This window comes from Haliotis rufescens, unplaced genomic scaffold, assembly GCF_023055435.1.
Source record: "Haliotis rufescens isolate VD_foot unplaced genomic scaffold, xgHalRufe1.0.p SCAF_7, whole genome shotgun sequence".
Lineage (NCBI taxonomy): Eukaryota > Metazoa > Mollusca > Gastropoda > Lepetellida > Haliotidae > Haliotis > Haliotis rufescens.
Genome location: NW_025964361.1, coordinates 46,009,047 through 46,019,026, shown reverse-complemented (window position 1 = coordinate 46,019,026; position 9,980 = coordinate 46,009,047).

The window sequence follows — 9,980 nt, the reverse complement described above, 5'->3', positions numbered from 1 at the left end:
AAAAACTATACTCACTCACTCACTTTCTCCAAGTCCAATAATTTAAGGAAAGACTTCATTCCTTGTTCCATGGAGCGTTTTTTACCAAACGTGGTGATCATAGATACAGTTACATATCTATTTACAGAGGTTGTCAAAATTAAAAGCAAAAAACACTGGAAGTTTACTGAGAAAATAGTATGCGAAGGTGTGTACTTTCTCATTGATAACATGTATGTACAATTTGGGGGCATTTAGGTTAGATGTAGGCATCCCTATTGGCATCAATTGTGCTCCCCTTCTTGCGGATATGTTTCTTTATGCATATGAATTAAATTTTAAATTCCTACTCGGATTGGCAAAGTTAAAACAAAGTAATTTGGCCAAGAAGTTTAACTTTAGATATAGTTCAATAACCATCAAAAAGCCAATTCCCTTCCACCTACCTGAACTAGAAATAAAAGAGACCAGTAATACCTCATCGTCTGTTTCATATTTTGAAATATGCATAAAGATTCAGAGTTGCAAGACACTCTCCACAAGATTGTTTGACAACTTTCCAATATTTAACAAATTTCTCATTATGTCGAGCAATATTCCAGCAGTTCCAGCCTATCGTGTTTACATGTCACAACTTTCTTAGGCTCGCAGATTTGGTGGATGTATGTCATCGTAAACCAGTTGCGTAGATCGATGCTTATGATGTCAATCACTGGTTTGCCTGGGCCAGACTCAGTTATCATGGAACACCTCACTGGGTCAGATAATCAACAAAGATGTCCGGGGCGTTTCTACTATCAGGCCCTCTAGCTATAAATCTTCTTACAATCTTGGATTTTGAAAAACAAAATTGTTTGTTTGTTGTTTAACGCCACACTCAGCATTATTCCAGTTATATGACGGCGGCCTGTAAATAAATAGTCGAGTCTTGGCCAGACATTCCAGTGATTAACATCATAAGCATCGATCTACGCAACTTGGATACGATGACTTGCATCAACCAAGTCAGCAAGCCTGACCACCCGATACCATTAGTCGCTTCTAACAACAGGCATAGTCGCCCTTTACGGCACGCATGGGTTGCTGAAGACCTATTCTAACCCTGAACTTCACGGGTATCGAAAACAAAAAGGAATATCCAACATGAAGTGTGCATCATACACACGTAAATCACATCAACTTCAGAAATATTCTACAAGTACCAAAAGCCATCATCAAACCTTTGCCTCAAAACGAAACAATCCAGTAATTACTGCATATTTTTGCGGTTAGTTTGCATACATTATACGGTCGCTTCTTTGGGGTTCTAACTCTACTCTAGCCTTTGCTCTCAGCGAGTCAGTTTGTTGATGCTGATTTGGACTGTCAAGTCTCGTCGTGTCATCTTACAGTGGGAGCAAAGATCAAAGTGGCACAACACCAATAAACTCCATCTGGTTGGAATTCGAATCCAAGACCAGTGGATGATGTACGCCACTAACTTAACACCGGGTCAGCCGTGTTGCAGTAACTGCATTGGGATTAGTTGTGATTGCAACATAATCAGGAACATGTAAATAAAAGTACTCACTTATTACTTCATAAGTACTCTCTACACTTCGACGATGCCCTGTACATCTGTAAACCATGGACAAACATAGGGCTATTATGGGATTCCTACACTTGCCTACAAGAGAAAATCTAATTAACATACACGATGGGAATCCAAATGGTATATTACCATTAAAAGCTGATTATTAAAAAAGAAATCGTACATTCAAAGACATTCATAAGAAGACTAAATTATAAGTGACAGCAGTACGAAGTCATATATAAACTAACGGCATAGCACTTTAAAAGACCAATAAGAAATACTTGTTTTTAATGTGTCACTGTATGAGGAATGAATCGCCTTGCAAATTTCGACTTTCCAGAACTAATACACATCCTACACGTTTCATCAGATATTCTAACCTGACACAGTATGCCACACGCTACCATATTATCCCAATAACAGCGCTGGATCTACTCTATTGCAAGAAACAGATCGATGAAGGTTTTTATGATGCTTCAAGAAGTCCTTAGCAACCGTTAATATGTTTCGGCGTTGCTCTGTTTGATTAACAAAGGATGTTTTATACCGTGACAAAATGATGATCCACAGTCTGAAATGAATCATGTAAATTAAGTCTACAGATTTGTATTGCACGCAGAACTATGATTTAAAAAATAAATGCAAACATTGATTTTCCAAATTAGCTTAATCCACTGGGATAAATGAAATGCATTGCTACACTGTTAATATATAAGGTTGACGCCAGAGAATAGTCAGACTCGATTATCCGACGAAACATATTCCAGTGGGTGTAAAAGGCAAAACAGAGGTAAAAACTACTTGAATGGATCACTGAAAATGAGTGATCCCAGTTGTTCGGGAAACGAGTAAGCATGTCCTGCCTACCGGTAGCACCGATCACTCACACAATTTGCGTACCAGGTATGTCTTTGGTGCTTGACATCGTACGGTACTTTTGCCAGGCGACGGTCAAACAGAAGCGACAAAGGCCACATCCATATGTCAACACAAACGGGACAGGTGATGTGGAGGAATGGTCCGTAGCATGTTGATGCTACATTTGTACGCTCAATGAATAATAGATCCTTTGATATAAGTGACAAGACCATTTCTATATTCATAATACATCCATGCTGTAAACAGAGTCCACTGTACGAGTCAAACGATATCATAAGTATGCGTTTATGATAAATGCGAAAGGGTGAGGATATCCTGCCCCACCGGTGGTACCCGGGACAAACACATGTGACTGACATCATGAGCATCGATCTATGCAACTGGGAAACGATGATATGCATCATTAAAGTCAGCGACTCTGACTTCCCAATCCCGATAGTGTACTAGCTCGGCACGTGGCAATACTCAAACTTTAATGCATCGTTTCGCCGTACCCTTGATCCGTTAATCCGATTCACCATCCGGATAAACGAGGTTTCTCTGTACTGAATGACGCCGTCTTGACCCTTACTGTGTTGATATATTCGAATCATGGGGATGTAAAGAGGGGTGCTTATAACGCTTTAGAATACCAGTAGAAGAGAATTTTCTTATTTACGTAGAAAAAAAAAATGCGAATTGACTGAACAGACGGCCCAGGGAAACTTTACCATTGTTTTAAAATCACCCTCGTTTAAAAACCACAAAAGATAGATGTATGAAGCAAAATGTATTGAAAAGATCAAAATCTCAAAAATCAATATTTAAAATGAAAGTCATACAGCATCCGACATTGCCATGGCAGTTCCTCGAATTGAAGTGGGGAAGCAAAAACAAGCTTTCAACGCCATGGGCACACACATCTTAAACTACTCAGGTTCAATTATACGTCACATTAATAGCGTGTATGACCACCGACTGCTTCAAGACACAAAAACTCTTCGGCGCACAGAAAAAGGTCAGTCGTCTGATGACGTCACGGGGGATACGTCGTCATTCTTAGAGGGCCTGGATAAGTTCTTGAAGGTTGGCTGCAGGATGTGGTCGCTGTCCAACACGACGATCCAAGACATTCCAGAGGTATTATATGCGAGACATGTCTGGGGAGCGTGCAGGCCACGGCAACACATTGACGTTGTTGGATGCAAGGAACCATTCGGATTGATGGGGTCTTGCGTTCTCATGCTGATAAGGACATCAAATGGCAGGGCTTGTAGACATAGTAGGACAATCGGACGAAGAATGCCATCCATGTAACGCTGAGCGCGCTAACACGCCGTCTTCCATCAGCTCTTAACAGACAGAACCGGCTTTCACTAGTGAAGACTACCCTCTGCCAGTCATGTCGTTGCTAATAATCACATGTCTCTCTGACGACGATGTTGCGCTGTCAATAATAACTGTCCCCTGAAAGGTCTGTAAGCCCTAGTTATGTCAGTCACCTGGCCACTGTCAACTAACAAAATGTCTTAAGGTATTCGTCGCTGATGACATCACTGTCAGGAATCGATACGTCAGGAATACGCAAGTACCGGTCTTCATTGGGCGTAGTTACCCAGGGTCTGTCTGTTCTTGGCCTGTCAAATGTCTGCCCGGTCTCTCTAGCTCTGTATCGTTGCATCAGGTAAGTTACAGCAACACGGGAGCAACCAAACGTTCTAGCAATGTGGGCATTGATGGCTCACATCTGTATCATACCCAGGGCCCACTCGCGTTGTTGGGTGTGCAGTCGTGTCATTTCTGAGGTGTTCCTTTAATCAGCGTGAGTGTCTGACATGCAGCCCGCCGTATCATAGATATACCCTTATTGCACGTGTAATTTCGGCTGCCCGAGTGGCACGTGTTTTTTCTCACTTTATCGCATTTTCTACAAACGTGCCGTGGAAGTGTATCACTTCCTGCATGGAGTCTTGTTGTGTTCGGACGATGTGTTTTGCATTGATTTAGTTTGAACTTGTGTTTTTGATTTTTTTAAAAGTTGTCAGTTTATATGTATCTTGCGTACTCAGAAGGCTTGTAGTGGCGGGCTTTGATACTCTGTTTGGAACTTGTTACTTCGAGCTGGATCTGAACAGAACCAAGACAAACGTGAGCAAGGACCAATAATTCGAAGTGAGCGACGTCTCAGAACAAAGTGATACAACAAACTTGGGATTTGTCATAAATGATATTCATGCTATGTCAGACAAGTTGGACAGTGGCGTCAACTAGTCGACATAGTGATTTTGCACTAGAACTGGAACCAGATTATTATTAATCGTGTGCACTGAATATCCCGCGGTAGAGCTATGCTAACTAAAATAGCCGAAGGTCTTGTCAGAAGAAAGATATCTGAAGCGGCAATAAACTGAAACTATTTGAGTTTATCATCTGGAATGTTAATGGGTTCAAAAGTAAAGTAAACAACAACGAATTGATTGACTAGTCTTTCTCAATTTGGCAGTTTCGAAGAACTGTAGTGAAGAGAATATTGAAACATCTTTTCAAACAACCATGTTTATATAACCATAGGAACTATACAACTCTAGGGTTGAGGGTGCTGTGTGTATTGGTCCTGGACTTGGACGTAATAATAAACATGTTGTGCTTGACTTCACTGATTGGATTTGTAGTTCTCGATAAGATCATGTTTAATGTAGATTGTGATGTCATTATTGGGTTTATGTATGTTCATCCTTTAAGGTCGTCTGTGAAGACTGACGTGAGGTTGATTCAAGGCATTGATTATGTTGAGCACAGCCTTATCAAAGCGTCGTACAACTTCCTCAATTGTAAGTATTTTGGCCTTTGCGGCTACAGGGCGAGAAGTGGGAGTCTCATTGATTTCTTCTGCGATAGCATGTATACTGAACCGCAAAAGAAACGTAACCCCAAGTAACATTGCATAAAATGTTGTCATTTAAATATCTGGGTAATTTTTGTCAAAATTTCTAAAATTTAAAATTATCTTGTCCGGAAAAATGAAATTTGATGATAAAAAAACAAAGCAGATGAAAATAAAACCGATCGCCCAAACGTATCACGGCAACGGCAATGGTAACCCGATGCACGTGAGTTCCGTGCAAATTGAAATGCACACGCGTTCCCCCATTTCTTGCCCGATAAAAATCCACCCAGATCGGATAACATTCATTCGTTATTGAATTGCTACCACATGCCAAGATTGACAAGAAATAGCGACACCAAGCCCTTGGACGATTGCAAGCTTGACAAACCGCCCGACAAGTAGCCAATGCATTTGAAGTCAACGTAAGGACCATTTACAGGCTCCAGCAACGGTACCAGACCACCAACATTTCAGGTGACCGACCACGTAGTGGAAGACCAGAGTCACCACCCGACGTCAGGATCGTCAGATTGTGCGACAGCATCTTCAAGATCGTTTTGTTACTGCTGCGGAAGCTGCTCGACAGACCATGGGGACACACCAGCGACACATTAGTGCGGACACCGTGCGTCGACGATTGACGAGCAGACACCTCCAGTGTCACAGGCCACACCGACGACCCATTCTGACACCACATCATCGTCGGGACCGTCTTCAGTGGGCAAGACAGCACCAGCATTGGCGCCACCAGCAGTGGTGAAGAGTCCCCTTCTCAGACGAGAGCCGTTATTGTATCTCAACAGCAAATGGCAGAGAGAGAGTCTTGAGACGCCGTGGGGAACCTTATTCATATGTTTGTGTTGTTGAGAGAGACTCGTGGGGTGGTTCGGGCATCATGGCGTAGGGTGGAATTGGTCTTGCACAGAGAGTCGGCCCTGTGGTCTTCCAGAACATCGGTCCAGGGAGAGGCAGTGGTGTCACAGCAGCTCGGTACATTGATCAAGTCTTGAGGCCACACGCCATACCTCATTTGGCATTACGCTGCAACCACGAGCTTCAGCATGTTAACGCCCGTGCCCACATTGCGGGAGCAACGAGAGACTTCCTCCAGCAGAATGACATAGGAACCATGCAGTGGATTGCCCTCAGTCCCGATTTAAATCCCACTGAGCACCTGTGGGACGAGATTCAAAGACGACTGAATGACAACTGCAACTGAACTGCGTCAGGCGTTCCTCAGAGTTCGGGCTCAAGTGCCTATGGCCTTCATCAACCGCCTTATCCATTCCATGTATCGACGTTGCACGGCAATCATCAATGCACATGACGGACACACGAGATACTGTCTTGTGATGCCATTTTTTCAGAGACTAGTGTTGTGTTTCACTTTAAGAACATTTGACACTTTATGTTCAACCTGATGAGCAGTTTTGCCAAGTTTCATCTTTGTCTCAAAGTATGTTTACAGTGTTTGGACAAATAAGGTTTCTCATATATCTATCCATGGTGACGTTTCTTTTGCGGTTCAGTATATATACCACGTTTTGATGACATGGACTGCCAATGTGATGTGTTCAGCACACCCAGAAACAGTAGACATGATGCATTATTAAACGTCAACGTCAACGTCAACGTGTGTAATGAATATGGGAAGAAACCTATCGACCTGTTTTATACACATGACCGTCACCTGTTAAAGATACACATCCAGGTTATATCGCCTTCAGTCAAACAGTGGCAGAAATATTATCATGTTATTCAATTGACGACTGCACACATCGGATCGCAATTGGTATGAACAATGTCGTAAAGAAAGTCGATCGTTTCAAACAAGTGCTTCAACGTGCGGGCTACGTATGAGTAAGAGCGTTAGTTGGGTTTAGCGCCGCTTTTAACATTATTATCATGTCATTATTATAACAGTTATATCATGACATGTCAGCTTAGTGAAAGCGTGAACGCCCGAAGCGATTCAGGTCTCAGACGTTTACCACTCCGGTGACACCACCGAGCACGGGTATGGTGCTGACAAACCTAGAAACATAATCGGGGTGAACCGGGAATCGAACCCACAATCATAGGTTTCTGGCGTGCCCATGGGACGAAACTCTGCACAGCGAATCGCGGCGCCTTAGAAGACTGCCCCCCCCCCCGTTCACCTTCCGAAAAAGGTAGTTATCTCCCTTTGCAAAGAAAATTAGAGTGATGTCCCCTTTTCGCGATCACTTCTGTCGAGCAAACCTTCAAAATTGTCAATTCATGATTTGCGTGAACGAAATCAAAAGGTGGCTGGGGCAAGAGCACACCGTCTGGTGCGAGCGAGAGAGGCGAAGACACATCGTTTGGATGCAACGATCTTAGTCCTACCCAGTAATGGCGTTATATCTATGACACGGAGGGGGCACGGGTGGCCCAGTCGTCTTAGGCGCCGCGATTAGCTGTGCAGAGTTGCGTCTCTTGGGCACGCCAGAAACCTATGATTGTGGGTACGAATCCCGGTTCGCCCCAATTATGTTTCTAGGTTTGTCAGCACCGTACCCATGCTCGTGGGTTTCACCGAAGTGGTAAACGTCTGAGACCTGCATCACTTCGGGCTTTCCTCCCACATTAAGCTGACACGCGTGATATAACTGGAATACTGTTAAAAGCGTCGTAAACCCCAACTCACTCACTCACTATGACACGGAAGCTCATTACACCTGGCGGATACCGAAAGTCAGAACCCACTTCATTAACGTTTGGTTGGAACGATGCTGTTGAATCATAACGGGATTCTCAGAAAGGAAATCTGCAATTACATGGTACTTAGCAACCAATGATGACAAAACGACACACGAAGGCAGTGGTGTTTTATCAAGATGGACATGTTCACAGCGTAGCCTTACCCAACATCGATGACCATATATTTGTGAGACGCTGCGTCATACCATCACTACCCACAGCGGGTCCTAAGAAAAGCCCTGATCGCAAAGTTTGGACATGTCTCTCTAAAGTAAAGTATCAGGTCGTGATCATTCAGGGAATTGCACTTGTGCAACCGGGTATGCAGACTCTACACATATGCACGTACAGTCGTTTCATCTTCATCTTAATCGCTGTTTTTCTCAATCTAAACGTTGATAACGTTTTCAAAGAAAATATATTCTAAATGTTAAGCTTGATCACAACATGTTATCGTGATTTTTGAAACAGGATTTTTCCTTAACAGGAAGATGATATGATATTTGATTATGAAGATGGGCAAACACCGTCCACTGCTTGCCGATCTCAAGATTTGTTTGTTTCTTGTTTAATGCCGCCTTCAGCAATACCCCAGCTAACTGACGGAGGTCTGTAAATAATCGAGTCTGGACCATGTAATCCAGTGATTGACAGAATGGGCATGGATCCATGCAGTTGGAATACGATGACATGCATCAGCCAAGTCAGCGAGCCTGACCACCCGATCCCGTTAGTCGCCTCTTACGACTAGTAAAATTGGCCTCTTACGGGAAGCATGGGTTGCTGAAAACCTATTCTAAACCGGATTTTCACAGGTCGTTCTAAAGAAGTTATATTCCAATGTACAGAGCGCCGTTACACATCTAAATGCTCCATCTCAGGGTATTTGAGTCAAAGACATGATTGAATAAACGTTCAACTGAGTTGATGAGATGACATGACATGAAAACTATAAGTACTGTTGATATGCTCGTGGACAGTATCATTTTCATTATGAAAAGTGCACAGTTAGACTAGACGTTCATTCCTACTTCTGGTGTGTGGATGGTTACATGGATAGAGTGTGTGAGAGATTGGCTTGATATTGTACCTATTGGCCTGGCAAAGTATTATTGTTACTAATATTTCTGTAACGTATTGAAAATGAAACTTTTGATAGTTATGGACATTTTTAAGCACCCGGATAAGGATTAAATTTGGTATGCATGGTATATTATTCTTCAGCACAAACATGTATTCCCAGCTACAAATGTCTTCTTGCTTGTTGTATGGCCAGTCTCAGTTCTATGAAATATAATTTATGTTTAAATAATCATTTACCTCTTTCATTTTTCTACCACTTCGCATTTTAACATCACCCACGTGCTTGTAATCACACTGGCTGTCTATTGAGATCACGAGACCTTGAACTCAATCCTCTGCAGTTTTTACACCCCTCGGGTCTACTTGTCCGTGAAATAATCAACAACCAACGACGTCATCTTCAATTATTAGCGTGAATGGGTTTAACGTCGCTTTGAACAATATTCCTGGTTATGTCACGGCGGATCAGCTTATTGTAGTGGAAAAGCCCGAAGTGATGCAGGACTTAGACGTTTAACACTTTTGTGTAACCCACGAGCACGGGTACGGTGCTGACAAACCCAGAAACATAATCGGGGCGAACCGGGCTTCGAACCCACGATCCCATGTCTCTGACGTGCCCTTGGGAGGCGTTCTGTACCGCGAATTGTGGAGACAGTTACTAACAAATGAACTTGTTATAGATTGCCAAAGGTATTGCTTTGAAAGCACTGTGCCACCAAAAACACAAACCTTCCATGTGATGTTTTCAAATTGAAGTCGAATTTAAATTACACGAGAACCGATTGAACTGTTATCAAAAAGAAATTAAAAAAACATAACAATATTTTCCCGGTTAAGACTGATGATCATTTATGACCGACGAACAGAAGAGTGCGC